Below are 19922 nucleotides of genomic sequence, written 5' to 3'. Positions count from 1 at the left end.
CTTGCCTGACATGGTGTCCGGTGCCATCACGACCTTTAATGAATTTTGGGTCGTGACAATTAGCATCAACTTGGTGAACACCAGTTGATCTTCTTCTTTCAGCAATCTCAGAGGGCCATTAATTAGCATCTTCAGATAACTCATCAAGAATTGTAACAATCTCCTATGGAGTCTTCTTCATCAAAGGGCCTCCAACTGCATTGCTCAATGTTCTACATGAGGTCGGTGCCAATCCTTCCCAAAAATCCTAGAGTTGCATCCAGAGTTCAATTTCGCTATGTTGACACTTTCTAATGATTTCCTTAAACCTCTCCCATGCTTCAAAAACAGTTTCAGTCTCTTTCTGGTAGAAGTTATGAATTTCTCTTCTAATCTTGCCCGTCTTAGCTGAGGAAAAATATTTATTAAGGAATTTTCTGGTCATCTCCTCCCAAGTTCTGATCGATCCACTGGGTAAACTTTGAAGCCACTCCTTAGCATCATCTTTAAGAGAAAAGGGTAATGCTCTTAAGTACACTACATCTTGTGACACCCCATAGTATTGAAAGGTGTTCATAATCTCCTCGAAGTCCATTAGATGTGTGTTTGGATTTTCGTTTGGCTTCCCTTTGAAGACACAACAATTCTGAAGGGTTTGAAGCGACCCTTGCTTCAACTCGAAATTGTTTGCTGCAATTGCAGGTGGTCTAACACTGAATAATCCTTGATTGTAGACCGGTCTAGCATAATAGCCAAGTGGTCTCCCATGCCTGAGAGCTATATTTCCAAACTGGTCTGTAGCCAAGGGTTGATGTTGATTAAGTCTATGACCCCTCTCTTCTTCATAGATGTTCTACGCATCTCTAATAGTTGCTTCCTCAGCATACCGTGCAACGTTTTCCCATTGTTGGGCTACCTCTATTGCAGCCAAATCTACATTACCATCACCGTTTCTAGCCATAAGTTCTTTGGTTGAGGATTGCCCAACCTTTTCTGATGTCTCGGTGAGATATCTTTCCTTCCTTAGCTGTCGCAGTTGTTTTTCTATCTCTGGCTCGTATGGTAGCACTTCCTTCGCAGAAGTTCGAGTCATGCACCAATCTTAACCTGTAACCTCCGCATAGTCAAAGATCACCAACCGTAAAAAGAGAAAAATAAAATAAAATAAAAATAAAAATTCCTGAATTAGCTCTAAGAAGAATTAAAGAACCAAACCAACAATGTAATGCAAAGATATCACAAGTTATGCCTCTCTCGATTACATGAACAAGTGAATATAGATGCAACAATTAAATCATCCAAAAATGCTTCAATACATAAAACTAGAGTTATAATCCACAAACAATCATCAATACACCAAATCCATCATATCCTAAAGAGAACTACTCCATGGATATGGAAAAATCCATCACAAATAAAGTTAAAGTAGAGGAAAACATAAATTCAATCCAAACTCGAATCTTGAGTGAGGAAGGAATGATGAAATCCTTGTGCTCGTGTTCTTCCAACTCCTCCTTAGCCTCCTTAGGTCGAATATGTGTCAAAAGTACAAAAAATAACATTTTCCATATATTTATACCAAGTAGGGTCGGGCCTAGATGAAACCACCTTCTCCTAGCGGAAATAGGATATTTACTCTGTAGACGGGGCATTAGTGGGGAAATCCAGAGAGCTAATTTCTAACAGACAACAGAGTATTGCACAAGAGCAGTGCCCCACGTGCCACGATAGTGGGGAATTCTCAGAGTACAGATCAAATCTTGCTATTTAACGTACAGACTTGGTCCTCGACCCCCGAACATGATCTTGGCTTAATCCCTTGGGCTTTTGCTCAGACTTCAAAGCTCTAAATAGCTCGCATTCATTCCATAACATCTACATAGCTCGTAATCACTCCTACAAGGCATAAAACACATAATAAGTGCAAAACACTAACGATTAAAGCTAAAACATGAATAAAGTGAAGTGAACTAGAGTGCAATAAGTTACTAAAACAAGTAATTATAGCCTTCCATCACTCCACTCGACTGTGGGAGTAGATCAAGATATCATCAATAAATACAATCACGAAGGAATCCAAGTAGGGCTTGAACACCCGGTTCATCAAATCCATAAATGTTGTTGGGGCATTTGTCAACTCAAATGACATCACTAGAAACTCATAATGCCCATATTGGGTCCGAAAAGTTGTCTTAGGGACATCGGATACCCTAATCTTCAACTGATGGTAGCCAGACCTCAAATCAATCTTCAAAAACACCTTGACACCCTGAAGCTGACCAAATAAGTCATTAATCCTCGACAATGGATACTTCTTCTTGGTGGTGACTTTGTTCAACTACCGATAATCTATGCACATCCTCATCGATCCATCTTTCTTCTTCTCGAACAACACGGGCGCACCCCAGGGGAGACACTATGTCTAATGAAGCCCTTATCAAGTAAGTCTTGCAACTGCTCCTTCAATTCTTTCAACTCTGGCGGGCCATAAGGTATGGTGGGATAGAAGTGGGTTGAGTGCCAGGAGCCAAATCAATACAAAAGTCAATATCCCTGTCGGGTGGAAATACCTCTAGAAACTCAAGAACAACTAGTACTGAATCCATGGAAGGAACCTCGGCACTAGAATCGCAAATATAAGCCAAATAAGCTAGACACCCCTTCTCGACCATATGTTGAGCCTTCACATAAGAGATAACCATGCTAGTAGAATGGCCAGGAGTCCCCGTCCACTCTAAGTGAGGCAACCCCGGCAAGGCTAAGGTCACCGTCTTGGCATTACAATCCAATATAGCATGATAAGGTGACAACCAATTCATATCGAAGATGACATCAAAATCTACCATATCAAGAAGTAGGAGATCTATGCTAGTCTCAAGACTCCCAATAGTAACCAAACACTAGCGATAGACACGATCTACTACAATACAATCTCCCACAGGTATGGACACATACACAGGAGCACCCAAAGAATCATGAGGCACAACCAGATATGAAGTAAATTAGGATGACACGTCGGAATAAGTAGAGCCCAGATCAAATAGAACGGAAGCTTCTCTATGGCAAACTGGAATAATACATGTGATAACACCATCAGATGACTCAGCCTCAAGTCTAGATGGGAAAGCAAAACATTGGGGCTGGGGCCCACCACTCTGAACCACGTCTTTGGTATGACATCTAACTAGCAGGCCTCCACCTCTAACTGCCTGACCCCCACCTCTGGTAGCCTGACCTTCACCTTTGGTTGCCTGACACCTGCCCCTAGTTGGCTGAGCGGGCGATGGAGAAATCGGTGCCGAAACCATGGCATGAGAACCCTGCTGTTGTGTGTTGCCCGGTGCCCATGGGCAAAATCTAGCAATGTTCCTCGGATCACCACAAGTATAACATGCCCTCAGCTTCTGTGACTGCTGACCTTGGAACTGGCCCTGTCGACCTGGGTAACCACCCTGATAACTCTGAAGTGGAGGTGCACTAATAGGAGTTGCTGATGCACTGTAGGCTAGCTGGTCGGGATGAGACACATAATGGCCGCGACTCCCTGATGCACTATGAGATGCTTAGAGCGCTGACTGAAACGGCCTGGGAGGATAGCCTCTACCAAAAGTACCCCAGCCTCCACACGAGGCACCATTGAACCCACTGAAATGACGAGGCGTCTTATCAAACCCCTGCCCCCTCTCCTGAGCAAGAACCATCTCGATCCGCCTAGCAACATTTGCAATCATCTAGAAGGAAATATCACCCCCGGTCTCCTTGGCCATCTATAGCCTGATAGTGTAAGTGAGTCCATCAATAAATCTCCTCACCCTCTCTCTCTCAGTAGGAAGCAATATAAGGGCATGCCGAGCTAGATCCACAAAATGGGTCTCCTACTGAGTAACAGTCATACTACCCTGCTGGAGACGCTCAAATTGCCTGCGGTAACCCTCCATCAGTGTGACGGGAGGAACTTCTCTAGAAATAGCTGTGAGAACTGATCCCAAGTAAGTGCACATGACCAAGCTGGTCTGGTCAACATATAATCTCTCCACCACCTCTTGACGGAACCCGTCATCTGAAACACAACAAAATCGACCCCATTGGTCTCAACTATACCCATGTTCCGCAACTCCTCATATCAGCGGTCAAGATAATCCTGTGGGTCCTCAGAAGGTGCACCACTAAAGTGAACTGGAAAGAGCTTAGTAAACTTGTCCAATCTCAATAAAGCCTCAAAAAACATGGCGGGCCTATCACCTGCCCTTGCTGTAACAACCGGCTGAACCACCCCAACTGGCGGGGCTGCTGGAGTCTGATACTGGGGAGCCATCTGCTCCGGAGTGTGAGTAGCGGGAGTATGTGATCCTCTCCCACCCTGAGAGACGGCTGGTGCTACCGAAAACGTACCGGCCTTAGCCATACTCTTCATAAGGCCCCCCAAACGGACTAGAGCGTCCTGAAGCACTGGAGTGGCTATGAACCCTTCCGGGACCTGAGCTGGTCCAACATGTACGGTCTGAGCTGGAACCTCCTCATCAAGATCTGCTTGAGGCTCCACTACTGGGCTGGTCCTCAAGCTCTAGGCTGACCTCTGCCTCGACCTCGGCCTCGACCTCTGCCCCTCGTAGGATCTGCCACTGGGGGCTCCGACTGCTATCCAGCGGTAGATGAAGTACATGTTGTCGCCATCTGTGAGAGAACAAGAATAGAGGAGTTCAATCATAAATTATAAAATAAAATCGCACGACAGAGAAGAATAGAAGTGAAATTGTTCCTAAACTCTATAGCCTCTGGAAGATTAGTACAGACATCTGCGTACCGATCCTCCAGACTCTACTAAGCCTGCTTGTGACTCGTAAGACCTAGGCTACCTAGTGCTCTGATACCAACTTGTCACAACCCGGAATTCCTACCTTCATGAATGTGATGGCGCCTAACATTTCACTTGCTAGGCAAGCAAACGTTAGAGAAATTCTTAAGCCAATTTTTAAATAATTCAAATAATTAAACAAAATAAACTGAAATGAAACTAAAATGAAGTACGAAGTGGCATAATAACCAACATATCTAAGTACAACCCCGGATCTGGAGTCACAAGTGCACGAGCTACTAGAAGTTCTGCAAATAGAGTCTGAAATAAATGCAACTATTTCGAATGAAATAAACAGTAAATAAGGTAAGAGGAAGGGGACTTCAAGATCTGCGGACGGCAGCAGATCTAGCTCGAGTCTCCAAATGTTATAATCCGAGCTGATGCACCTCACATATAACTAGGACCAGTACCAAAATCTGCACAAGAAGTACATAGTGTAGTATGAGTACAACCGACCCAATGTATTCCGTAAGTACTGAGCCTAACCTCGATGAGGTAGTGGCGAGGCTATGACAGGACACTCACGTAATTAAACCTGTACAAACGAGGATATATGTGCAACACAACAACAAATAGAAATTTAATACGTACGATTGGGATAGGACATGCGAAAAGGGGAACATTATTCGATAGCTACAACAGGAATGACAGAATAAGACAGTCAAATAAATCATCAACCAATGAAAATGGATAAAGATAATGAATGAAGACGGCACGACATCACCCATCGTGCTTTTACTCTAAACCTCACCATGAAACAATAATAATGGCACGGCATCACCGTTCATGCTTTTACTCTCAACCTCTCCATGAAACGATAAATATGGCACGTCATCACCCTTCGTGCTTTTACTCTCTTCCTCACTATATATTAATCAATAAATGAAGCAATAAGAGGCACGGCATCACCCTTCGTGCTTTAACACCCTCCTTACCATGTAGTAATGAATATAAATATTTGGGAAATAGATAATGCAAGAATAAACCTTACGTCAATAATGGTTCCAAGATGCCAAACATCATCTTCCAAAAATACTCAACCATCACAATTAATTCATAAATGCGGAAAGAACGATCAAGTAAGTAATAAACTAATCTAAGCATGGATGTCATAATTAAAGAAGGAAATAAATTACAAGGAAACAAGTCTCACCCGCATGCTTTAACCCAACAACAACGCATAAGTACTCGTCACCTCACATATACGTTGTACCCACACATTCGAACACGTAACAAATAGGCAAACAAGTCATAATCCCTCAAGTAAAGGTTAACCACAATACTTACATCACTCCGCAATCAACGCAGAGTTCTACCAGGGCCTTTCCTCTAGAATCGTCCTCCAAACCAATCGTATCTAACCAAAATCGACTTGATAATGTCAAATAATGCTATGGGAATCAATTACAACACATAAAGTTAGGAATTTTACACTTTACCCAAAAAGCCAAAAAAAAGTTATCCTTGGGCCCGCTTGGTCAAAACCTGAGATTCGAACCAAAACTCGATTACACATTCACCCCCGAGCCCGGTTATGTAATTTATTTCGAAATCTAACCTCAATTCGAGGTCTAAATTCCAATTTTACAAAAATCTCTAATTCTACCCAAATTCCTAATTTCCACTATGAAAATCCTAGGTTTAATGATGAAAACTTATGAAATGAAATGGATAAATAAAATAAAGTTGGTTAAGGTCACTTACCAATGAATTGAAGAAGAAAATCTCTTGGAAAAATCACCTCTAAGGTGTTTAGGGTTGAGAATTTGAAAGAATGTGCTAAAATCCCGTCTAACTCAGTTTTTACCTAGCTGCGGATGTCGCAATTGCAATATGTTATTCGCAATTGCGATGAAAGAGGTCGCAAATGCGAACTCCTCTCAGAAACCCAGTCATCGCAAATGCGATGTTTTGGTCGCAAATGCGAACCCCAAGCCCTCACAAATACGGACGACCTCTTTGCAAATGCGAAGATTGCCAAGAAACGTGATGAGTCTCAAATGCGACCCTGCCTTAGCAAAAGCGAAAATAGCAAGTTCGCAAATGCGAACTTTTACCTCACAAGTGCGAGACTCCCCCAGTCAGCCCATGCTCGCAAATGCGTAGCCTTGTTCGCAAAAGCGAGACTCGCAAATGTGAGACCTGCAACAGAAGACCAGTAACAAATGAGGCATCAGCTAATCTACCAAGTTCAAAATCACTCTGTGGCCTATCCGAAACTCACTCGAGCCCTCAGGGCTCCAAACCAAACATGCACACACAAGTCCAAAAATATCATACGAACTCGCTCGCGTGATCAAAACACCAAAATAACATCTAGAACTATGAATGAGACACCAACACGAATGAATTTTTTAATGAAACTTAAGAACTTTCATTTTAACAACCAGACGTCTGAATCACGTCAAATCAACTCTGTTTTACATCAAATTTTGCAAACAAGTCATAAATACTGAAACGGACCTATACCAAGTTCCGAAATCGAAATCCGAACCCGGTAGAAACAAAGTTAAACTACGGTCAAATTTATGAATTCTTTAAGCCGTTAGACCTATAATTTTCAACAAATTGTGATAATTCAAGTTAGGGACCTCCGAATTCGATTTCGGGCATACGACCAATTTTCAAATCACAATACGGATCCGGGTTCGTTTGCTCAAAACATTGACCGAAGTCAACTCAAATGAGTTTTAAAGCACGAATTCACATTTAAATCATTTTTTAACATAAAAGCCTTTCGAAAAATGATACAGACTGCGCACGCAAATCGAAAAAGGTTAAAACGGAGCTATTCGAAATTTTGAAATACATAATTAGGGATTAAAACTCTAAATGACCAATAGAGTCATCACATTTGCATGGACAACACAAGATTCTAGCTAGTATGGATTTTAGCATAGAGTAATATCAGAAAATAGTACGATTTTTTAATTGATGATTGATCGGTTGTGTGGTGTAATTTCTTTTATTAGATTAGCTTTATACAATGAATATTCATCATTTACAGAAACATACATTTTTGTTACCTAACTTCAACTTATATTTTAATATAATATTTAAGTGATTTTTTCTAAAAAGATATTCAATGAGATATGGTACATTTGTATAGCCCATACACTAAGACGTGTGTGTATAGCAAGAAGTGATAGCTTTTCTTATATTAATTTAACTACAATTAGTTGTAATTAACGCTTATCTCAGCTCGCGCGGGAGAGTGAAAAGAGGGTCCATTTTTCGTTTTTAGTGTGTGTATAAAAAGTAGATTCAACACAATTCTCTCTCTCCCTCTCTCAAACTCGCTGATCATTCTTGAAATTCTCTATCAATATTTACTAAATTTCCTTGAAATTCTACGGGGCTAATTGCAGCTATGTATCAAAGAAAGCAGAAAGCAAGAAAAAAAACACCTCTTGTTGTTTTCGAAAAGAGGGGTTGCTCAGATGGTCAGGAACCCCACCTACAACTCCAGATTTGTGGGTTTGAGTCACCAAAGGACCATTGCCTCCGACAAACGAGGATCAAAGAGGAACCAAAAAAAAAACCTTCAAAGGTATGATTTCTTTTCAAGAAATTTTTATCTTATCATTGGTGTATGCGTGAGTATTGATCCTTTAGGAGTGAGCGACAACAGACTCCTCAAAGAAAACTCTTCATTTTAAAAAGTACTACTTTTTTCAAGAAATTGCAAGCTTTATCTCGTCTTGGTGTATGCAATCACATAAATTTGGACAGAGAAAAAATAATTTAGATAGTATATTATATATCTGCTTCATGTTTAATTAGATGTACTGATTGTTAGAAATTTAGGCATGTTAAATGGTTTCTTGAAAAAGTTTCTGGAAAAAAAAAAGGTTTCTTTAGATTAAATTTGAATCTTGAGAGAGTTCACTATGTTGGACTTAGTGGTAGTATTCACTACTAGAAAACTACCAAATTTGACCACCAACACCAACCGACATCGGTCGGAATTAAAGGAAAAGTGACCGATTTCCGACCGCTTTTAATTCGTCGGAAGAATAATGATCGCTAAGGCGTTGCGACCGAAGGCGGTCGAACTTTTTGGACCGATTTCGATCAGTTAATTCAACCGTTGGTTGACCGCTTTGACAAATTATACCAACCGAAATCGGTCGGAATTATTTAAATTTTTATTTATTTATTTTTCAAAATATCGACCGACTTCGGTCGAATAAGAAATATGTAATAATTTTAATTTTAAAATACCGACCGAAGTCAGTCGGAAACATAAAATAATAAATAAATATATAAAAACATTTATTTTCGAGTGACGTTGGTCGAAAATTTCAACTTCTACAGATTTCAAATTGAAATTTTCGACCGGCGTCGGTCGGTAAATATGAATTTCTAGATTTTTTATATGAGAATTCCGACCGAAATCGGTCAGTTTTCTAGTAAAAACCAGGCAGAATATGCCTGCTTTTAAGCTACACCACCTGCCAATTACAATCAATATCCATCCTATAATGGTAGCATTACATTGCTTCCATTCAACCACAATTAATCAATAACAATTAACCAATAACAACAATTAACCAACGACAACCACCACAACAACAACAACAACAACGCCAACCACAACAACAACTATACAAATATTCAATAACAAAATAATATCAATAATACAATCAACATTCAAAACTATTCCCAACTAAATATTCACAAGTTCAAAATTGTGTTTAGCAATACACACCATTCAATGAGTATTTTATATTGCATCATGTCCATCTTCACTACTAGAAACTTCATTGTTGGCATGGTTCGAAGGATCACGACGAGAAGGATTAGCATATGGGGAAGACTCACGAGACCGGGGAATGGGGAAAGCACCACTAGCAAGAAGATTAGCCAGTTGACCTTGAAGGAGATTAAATTGTTGGTCCTTCTTTTCTAGCTGAACTTGAAGGGTATCAAATTGTTCATCTGTCTTTTGTTCTAGAGCATTTGTCTATTCAAGCTATGTTGTCAGCTTTGCGATCTTCTTCTCCATAGACGAGAGAGTCGACCTATCAATTACCTCACCTTGGGCGGAAGTCCCTATACCTTGCAATCCAGCTTTGTATCGCTGAAATGATCTCTCTGGAAGTCCGTATGCTATCCCTTTTTTAGGACCACCGACAACATCCAACCATATCTTCTACGCTTCTTCATCGGAAACAGGTGGTCGCTCGCCTTGCTCATTCGGTGGCAAGCTCTAAGTGTACTCCTCCACATTAATCTAGTAGCGACCCTTTATTTAGAAGATAGAAAATTATTAACTATATAATATTATAAACATTAATTTCAAGTTATAGTAGTTATGAAACTTACATACGTAGTCTCCACCCGGTCCTCGACCAATCTACTTGGATCTGTCGGTGCCTTCTTCTTCCGGATATGAGTCTCCATGAAGAACTCATCATGAGTCATCTTCCTCCCATATTTGCTTTTTACAAATATAATAAAACATGTTAACTAAATTAAAATATATAAATATAGTTCGATAAAAATAGAATTAAATATTTTAAGAAATTACCAGTAGTCTCCTCGTAGTCCCCATGCTCTTTGCGCCCACACAGTGCAAGGAGCCACCCTTTCTCAGATGCTCGGTCCTTCTTTCCCTGTTCACTCTTCTTCTCGAACTTCTCAGTGGACCACTGCCTCAGCATACGCTCTCATATGTGCGGTAGAACCCATGAAAGCTTCTTACTCCTCTTCCGAGCGCAATTAAAGGAATCAGTTAGTCTCTTACGGCATTTGAACTCCAAATTTGCAAGAATGGCACTGTTATGCCGGTCCTCCCAGGCACACTTAGTCTGCAAATGGAGTGTGTAACTTTAGATGAAAATATTGTTAATATAATGCTTAAATAGATAAGAATTATATTAAAAACTTAAATTGGTTGAAAATTTATTGCACGAACTCCGATAAAAAGTCACTCCAAGTCGCATAGGGTGCATCATACAACCGACCAAGAGCTTCAGTGATTATCTTTGTAGTCCGATGATTAGGTATGAACCTACAACATACCAATTGCATTAAATAAACAAGACTAGCTATTATAATTCAGCAAAAACAAAGAAGTAATAAATAAATCTTACCCATTTCCCTCAGGCCTGATGAGCATCCTATTATAACGATCATACCGCACTTCCTCCGGATCATCTTCCTCTGATGAATCTGAAGAGTGGCGCAGAAGGGGAGGCATCTGGCTCAACGCTACTATCCCGAAGGCAAAGTCTAGAAATGCTAGGAGACGAACTCCGTGGAGAGGGAGACGGGGTCGCCGATGAAGATGGTTGTGATCCACACCCCTACAGCGATCTAGGCCCCTGCTTTGATCCAGACCACTGCTGCGATCGGGCTTGCTGAAATCTAGATAGATGCGATCCAGCTGGTGATGAAGCAAATGGAGCAGATGGCAAGCGTATCACCACATGGCCATGTGACTGCTGACTCGATGGACCCATGTAACTATATGTAGGATCATATGGAGGAAGTGAGGTATAGACCTGTGGCAGAGAATGGCAAGAATATTGCTGGGAGGGCAAATGGTAGGTAGTCTGATGAGTAGATGGATGTGGCGAAATAGATGTATACCAAGAAGATCGCTGCCGGCCATCAGCAGCGGAGGGATGCAAGTGTGGAGTGGAAGGAAGCGAGGGTGTAGTACCTCGACCCCTACCGGTCATCTGCATAAATTAAAGAAAATGTTAGAATTGAGAATATAAATTTATATAAGTTGAAAGCGCTTGAAAAAACTAATATGCTAGTCGTATTCGAAGTATCCTTCCTCGTCCGAAAATTCTTCCTCTTCACTTATTTCATTTTTATTAGGTGATTCTTCATCCTCATTTTCTATGATTGTTATTTTCTCCATATCAACTTCTTTTAATATGCGTTGAGGATGCTCCAAGTCATTTTCTAACTGATCATCCACTATTTGGTTAACACTTGAGGTATCATTTTGGTAAGCAACATCTAGCACATTCTCAACTTCCACCCTACCAGCAGGCTTAGTTTTGATTACAACCAAGCAATCAGCCTTATCCCTTCGCAATGGATATGGAGCATAATACATTTGCCTAACTTTGTTTGCAATTATAAAAGGATCGTAGCGATCATACTCCCTCTTTTTATTAACCTCAATTATGTTGTATAGTGTACATTTGTACCTCTTCTAGGTATTGGTTCAAACTACTTGCATCGGAAAAGTATGATCTTCTTATTTGGCCAACTTCAATATGATAATTATATAATCTCATTGATCACACCATAATAATCATTTTTCCCATCATGGTTGCCTTCACCACCTTTGACACATACCCCACTGTTATTTCTTTTTTTATACTTGGAGCATTTCTCGGCGTGAAATTTGTAACCATTCACTAAATACTTAGACATAGTTGTAACCGTAGGTGCAGGTCCCCAAGATATGTCTTTCAAAAATTGATTAATACCATTGTTTGGATTATTGACCTACATGTAGTGTTAAATAAATCACAAGTGACCAAGTATGTATATTCACATGTGAGAAAGTATGTAAGATGCACTTACACACTCTTTAAACCACACCTCAAATGTAGAATATACAGCATCATGGCCAAATTGACTCACGAAGTCACTGAGCGACACATTGAAAATTTTGTTAGTTGCATCAAACAAATTAAATAGTAGTCCATGTAAATTAATCTTGCGTCAACACTTACATAAGAAAGGGTTGAACTTCCGGATAATTTAGGAACACATGATTTGAAGCTGATTTGTACTCTATACTACTTAGGCCCCTTTTAGTTCGATCTTTAGAACCTCGGCCTAGCTGATTGAACATGGACATTCGTGGATATAATGGATCAATCTCAATCATGACATTGTGCCGATTGGGCCTATTTCTAGCACATGACACATGACTGTCGAAGATGTAAGAAAAAAACGGGCAGTTTTCTTTGCAAGATAGGCTTCGCATATGGATCCTTCAATCCTATTCCTCTGTTTTACAAATCATTTACACTTACCGATAGTCCTGCACATTGTCATATTAGATGATAACGTTAAAGAAAATTACAAGAATAAATCAAGGTTTGATCATTACCTCTCGAATGGATACATCCACCTGCATTGAACCGGCCCTCCAAGTCGCGCCTCGTGTACAAGGTGAATTGGAAGATGTTCCATGACATCAAAGCAAACCACATGGAAAAATCCTTTCCAGCTTATTACTGATCACAGGAATATTCTGATTCATCTGAAATAGGTTTTCTTCCCTTAGAGTGGTAGAACATAAGTCTTTGAAGAACAAACTTATCTCTGTGATGGGTTTCCAGATATTTTCAGGAAAACCATAAAATACAATAGGGATTAAGGTTTCCATGAAGATATGACAGTCATGACTTTTCATATGAGCCAGCTTTCCTTCAACCATATCGACATGTTTTCCCAGGTTCGAAGCATAATCCTCGGGCATCTTTAGGTTTGCAGCCAACTAAAAAATCTGTCGTCTTTATTCTAAAGTGAATGTGTAGTTGGCCTTGGGCTTTAACACCTTACCATTGTTCGCAGACTGCAAATATAATTCAGGTCGCCTGCAATATTCTTGCAAGTCCAGTCTAGCCTTCGGGTTATCTTTTGTCTTATTCTTATCATCCATCACTATGTGGAACAAATTCTCAAAATAGTTCTTCTCAATATGCATGACATCAAGATTATGTCGGAGACGATTATCTTTTCAATAAGGAAACTCCCAAAATATGCTCTGTTTTGTCCAGTTATGAGTAACACACTATCCAGGAAATCTAGAAGGTGGGGCCTCGGTAACTTTAGTGAAATTGTGAACCCTCTACCTAATTTCCTCACGGGACAAAATTAGAGGTGGCAAATCACGTTCAACTGTATTCTTTTTTAATGCGTTCTTCATCCTTCTGAACTCATTATCAACTGGCAAGAACTAACGATGACTGCTTTTGGCCATGTCTTAAAGTGAACGCTTTACCATTTTCCATGCAGTAAAGACATGCTAACTTTCCAGCAGTCATCCACCCAGACAACATTCCATACGTAGAAAAATCATTAATGGTCAACATTAAGTTAGCACACAAGTTGAAATTTTACTTAGTTGATATGTCATACGTCTCAACTCCATCATACCACAACTGTTTTAGCTCATAAATCAGAGGTTGCAAATATATATCAATCAAACTATTTGGATTGCGGGGACCGGGAATAACACAATTTAAAAAAATATATGGACTAGTCATACACATTTTAGGTGGAAGATTATACGGCGTAATAAAGATCGGCCAGCATGAATATGGTGTTGCAGAAACAAAAAATAGCGTGAAACCATCAGCACACAAACCCAACCGAACATTCCTCGATTCACTAGCATAATCCGGTGTCGTCCTATCAAAATGCTTCCAAGCTTCCTCATCTGAAGGATGACATATAACACCCAGCGGCCTTCTATTTTCATAGTGCCATCTCATATGAGGAGCGGAACTTATCGATACGTACAACCTCTTTAATCTAGGAATAAGAGGTAAGTAATGCATCGACTTCACGGCAACCGTCTTCCCGCTGGAAACCCGCTTAAAATGAGGTTTTTCACAAAATTTATAACTTTCTAAATCCGCATCACCCTTATAATACAACATGCAATCATCTTCATAACAATCGATTCTCATAGACAAGAGTCCTAACTTAGAAACCAATCTTTTAGCCTTATAGAAATCTTCAGGTATGTTGAAAGTTGGGTCAACTAGTTCACTCATAAGGCCAATAAAAGAATCCATTCCACCTTGAGAAATATTGGTATTTGATTTGATACTTAATAATCAAACCGAAACAGACAACTGAGAGTGCATACTCTCTTCACTTAGTGGACGACTAGCGGCCTCTAACTGTTCATAAAAATGCTTTGCCTCTTCGTTAGGAGATTGTTCAATACTTTCATGGGGTTCAACTCGAAGTGCATCCCAAAAGCATCCACAACAATTTTATGGTATCTAGGATGTTGAACATTATTCCACACTGACCTACTACTTTCACCAACAACTATGTTATGAAATACACCATCACTACCATCAACCTCTCCATGACTAGTCCACACAAAATAATTATCCATAAACCTTTTTTTTATAAAGATGAGTCTTAACATCCTCCGATCCAAAAAATGCAAACACTTGCACTTCACACAAGGACACCTAATCATCCCTCCGATTTGAAACGGTTCAAGTGACATTGCATGCCTAATAAATTCCTTAACCCCTTCTATAAATTCCTCCATCAAAAACCGATGATTAGGATAATTCTTATTATACATCCAACTACGATATTCCATCTACATAAAGAACAAATAAATTACATTTATATTAATCATAATTCAAATTAATTTATAGAATTAAGTTATATAATAAATTTTAGTTACAAAATACAACATAGTCAAACACTAGAATATTGAATTAGTTAAGCCATTCAATTAGACTAACTCACTTACTATTAATCATAATTCATAAACCCTAAATGATAATTTAATGTGCCCTAAAAGTCCAACTACGATATTCCATCTACATAAAAAAACAAATAAATTATATGTTATATTAATCATAATTCAACTTAATTTATAAAATTAATTTACATAATAAACTTTAGTTATAAAATACAACATAGTCAAACACTAGAATATTGAATTAGTTAAGCCATTCAATTAGACTAACTCACTTACTATTAATCATAATTAATAAACCCTAAATCGTAATTTAATGTGCCCTAAAAGTCCAACTACAATATTCCATCTACATTAAAAACAAATAAAATACATGTTATATTAATCATAATTCAAAATATTTTATAGAATTAAGTTACATAATAAAATTTAGTTACAAAGTACAACATAGTCAAACACTAGAATATTGAATTAGTTAAGCCATTCAATTAGACTAACTCACTTACTATTAATCATAATTATTAAACCCTAAATCATAATTTAATGTGCCCTAAAAGTCCAACTATGATATTTCATCTACATAAAAAATAAATACATTACATGTTGTATTAATCATAATTCAAATTAATTTATAGAATTAAATTACATAATAAACTTTAGTTACCAAATCCCAAAAATCTCAAATTTTAAACCCTAGTTTATATAATTGAAAGAATTTAAATAACTAAAATTAACAAATGTAGATAACTAACCTTCAAAGAGAGGAGAGGGTTATGATTTTGGGAGTGGCGCGACAATGGCGGAGGAGCAATGGTGGCGCGGCAGTGGTGGCGGAGGAGCAGTGGTGGCACGGGAGAGACGAAGTGAAGGGTTTGATTTTAGGTGAGAAGGGAGTGGTGACGTGATTTGGGTGGGATTTGGGAAGGATTTACGGATGTGGTACAAAGAGTGAGAGAAAGAGTAAAGAGAAAAATGGGGAAGAAACTTGTTCTGTGTACCCTTAATTAGAAATTTCCGATCGAGTTCGGTCGGAAAATTCAATCGGTATCATTAAGTTCCTTTTGACCGTTTGATTACACATATCCGACCGAAATCAGTCGGTAATTGATTATTAAATTACTTTTATAATTAATTTAATTATAAAACCGACCGAAGTCGGTCGGGTTTTATCAATTTATAATATTTAATATTTAACTGATATATATTCTCCAATCATGTGATTGGACCGGGTATAAGTTGTGTAATGACCCGACCGGTCGTTTTGAGCTCTAGAGCATCATTTGGCGATTTGAGGCCTTGAGTAGTTTCACTTAAGGTATTATGACTTGCATGTATGGTCGGAATTGAATTTCGGGAAGTTCGGAGTTAGTTTGGGAAGAAAATTCTAATTTCCGAAGCTTTAAGTTGGAAGAATTGACAAAGATTTAATTTTTGAGTAAACGACCTCGGAATCGGGATTTGAAGGTTCCGACAGGTTCGTATGATGATTTTGGACTTGTGCGTATGTCCGGATCGGGTTTTGGATGACCCGGGAGCGTTTCGACGCCTATTGTGGAAAGTTGGCAATTGGAAGAATTTTATAAAATTGGGTTGAAGTGCATTTCAATGTTATCGATGTCCGTTTGGGATTTCGAGACTGGGAATAGCTCCGTATGATGATTCTGGTCTTAGGAGCGCGTCCAGAAGTAGATTTAGATGTGTGTAGGTCATTTTGGGATCATTTGGTAAATGTTAGAAATTTGAAGGTTTTTGAGAAGTTTGACCGAGAGTGGACTTTTTGATATCGGGGTCGGGTACTGATTCCGAAAGTTGGAGTAGGCCCTGTAATGTCGAATGTGACTTATGTGTAAATTTTGAGGTCAATCGGACGTGATTTGGTAGGTTTCGGTATCGAATGTAGAAGTTTGAAGTTCTAAAGTTCATTAAACTTGAATTGGGTTGCGATTCATAATTTCAACATCGTTTCATATGATTTGAGGCCTCGAGCAGGTCCGTGTTATATTTTGGAACTGGTTGGTATGATTGGATGGGGTTCCGGGGGCCTCGAATGGATTACGGATGGTTAACGGATCAATTTGGAGTTTTGTTGTGTTGCTAAAGGGCCTGAGTTCTGGTGTAATCGCACCTGCGGAAAAAGGGCTGCATGTGAGATGCAGCAAAAGTGGCAAGACAAGCGTAGAAGCGGAAGGGCCAAGGCCGCTGAGGCCGCTGAAGCGCATGTGCACCTGCGGTTTAACTCGGCGCAAAAGCGGGCTGGCAGCTGGGGACCTCCGCAGAAGCGGAATTTGTTGCGCACCTGCGGAACCGCAGAAGCGGCCAATTGATTGCAGGTGCGAAGGTCGCCTGGGCAGTGTATAAGTTGCAAGAAACGGGTTTTGGCTCATTGTTATCTCATTTCCTCCATGGGAGCCGACCTAGGAGCGATTTTGGGGCTCCATTTTCACCATCAATCATGAGGCAAGTGATTTCTACTAGTTGTGAGTTAAATACAAGGTTTATACATGGATTTAAGCATGAAAATTTGTAGGAATTTGGGGTTTTGAAGAAAAACTTAAAAATTTATATTTTAGATTTTGACCAAGTAATTGGGCATGGGATTGGGAATAAATTATATATTTGAATTCGTGGTATTATGGGTAAAGTTTATCTTTGAAAATTTTCGGAATCCGGGCACGTGGGCCCGAAGGTGATTTTATCGACTTTTCGAGCGGAGTTGGAAATTATTGTAAATTGAATTATAATAAGTATTAGAGTATACATTTATGGATTTGCACATTTATTGACTAGTTTTGGAGTGATGGGCATCGAGTTGAGTTGTGGAAAGGCTTTGGAGCTGGTTATGGAACTTCGGAGCATGGTAAGTCTCTTTTCTAACCTTGTAAGAGGGAATTAACCCATAGGTGAATTGAATTAATATATGCTTCCATTTGTGGGGGGATACGTACGTATGAGGTGATGAGAGTCCATACGTAGCTACTAGTTATGCCTATATCCGGCTAATTTTAGGTTTACAACATGCCTTATTGATCCCGTTATTTGATTATGTTTATTATTTGCCTTGAAAAAAATTGAGATCGAGTATACTTATTAAATGCCTTGAAAAGAGTTGAAAATTGAGGATTTCGAGACTCGAAAGTTTTCATTGAATTTCGTATTTTTGAAAAAGAATTTAAGAATATTATAATATCTTAAGAAATCTATGTGCAACCGCGTCGCAAATATATTCTGCGAGCGAAGTAAATTTCCATTACTCTCATGGGAGCGGGACGTTCGCCTCGGCAGGTTAATAGATGTATCTATTGTTCGTATCGTTCGACCCTCGACAGTGCACAGTTTATATTTATATGTTGGTTCGTGCCGTTCGACCCTTGCGTATGATAACTCTTTGGAACTAATAATAATTAACGTTGCTTTATTGCCTTGAGATATAAATTGTTAAATAATGAAAATAAATTTGGGAAGTTCTATTAGTAACAAAGGATTGTTGATTATTTTCGGTTATTGAATTTTCAGCTATGTTATGTATTCCATGTTTAAATATAAGATTGGCATTATATTGTTAGCCCATAGTAAGTGTCAGAGTCGACCCCTCGTCACTACTTTTTCGAGGTTAGATGGGATACTTACTGAGTACGCATTTATTTACGTACTCATACTACACTTGCTGCACATTTTCTGCAGGTAGATATATATCTAGTGGCCTCGTGGTAGTAGAGGCGTGGTTAAATGCGGGGAATTAGGTGAGCTGCATTCCATATTATGCCTCGCAGCCAGCAGAGTCTCCTTTAGAGTATTTACATTTTTTTTCCTGTCCAATTTGTATTCCGGACAGATGCTGTATTTTATTTTACTTTCTAGTTGATGCTCATGCACTTGTGACACCGGATTTTTGGGATATTATGAGTTGTTTGGTATTAAAATTGTGAAAATATTTTTATTTACTCCGTAAAGTCCACCTTTTATTATTAAATTAAAGGAAATTGTGATTTCAAATTCTAAAATGAGTAACTTAGTTTATCAATTATTGTTGGTTGGCCTGACAGCGGTGTTAGGCGCCATCACGACCTCTAATAGAATTTGGGTCATGACAACATGGTATCAGAGCATTAGGTCTCACGAGTCATGAGTAAGTGTAGTAGAGTCTTGCGGATCGGTACGGAGACGTCTGTACTTATCTTCGAGAGGCTACAGGACTGTTGGGAGCACTTCTCTTTCTTGATTTCCTCATCGTGCGATTTGATTCTTTTGAGGCTTATGCCTTTATATCCTTCCTACTCATTATTATACGATGTTTAGCGCTCGTGTCAATTGGGCATCGAGGAGTTGTAGTGGTACTACAGACGTGGGCAAGATGTTTCTCCCTGCGCGTTCGAGCAAGTTATTATCGTCTTCTTGCTGAAGGACGTTCTGTCATTTCAGCTCAGTAGTTGCATTTCTGATGGTTTTGAGGCCATGCACCAATTGCTATGATGTTCATGAGTTGTTATCGCACAATATTAAAGTAATGGTAGGGTGCTTGTTTATGTGTCGAGGCAGTGAATGAATTGAAAGGATGTTTTTCTCAGTGCATGATTCAGAGGTTCGGCATTCTATTTCCAGCAGTGGAAAGGCAATCGGACTTTGAATGTTCAGGTTTGGGTTGATGGA

At 39.2% G+C, this 19922-nt stretch overlaps 1 long non-coding RNA gene and 1 other non-coding gene across 2 annotated transcripts; both read left to right on the top strand.

The window, feature by feature from the left end:
* The first annotated feature begins 272 nt into the window (after window positions 1–272).
* Window positions 273–376, top strand: LOC117274234 (small nucleolar RNA R71). The gene has a single exon (XR_004504329.1). It is a non-coding gene; the product is annotated as a small nucleolar RNA R71 (small nucleolar RNA).
* Window positions 377–8132: 7756 nt separating this feature from the next.
* LOC138895165 (uncharacterized) lies at window positions 8133–19195 on the top strand. The gene is made up of 2 exons (XR_011409385.1): window positions 8133–8387; window positions 18957–19195. It is a non-coding gene; the product is annotated as an uncharacterized lncRNA (long non-coding RNA).
* The last annotated feature ends 727 nt before the right edge of the window (window positions 19196–19922 follow it).

Source organism: Nicotiana tomentosiformis, chromosome 7, assembly GCF_000390325.3.
Source record: "Nicotiana tomentosiformis chromosome 7, ASM39032v3, whole genome shotgun sequence".
NCBI lineage: Eukaryota > Viridiplantae > Streptophyta > Magnoliopsida > Solanales > Solanaceae > Nicotiana > Nicotiana tomentosiformis.
This window is presented reverse-complemented; position numbering and strand designations above follow the sequence as displayed.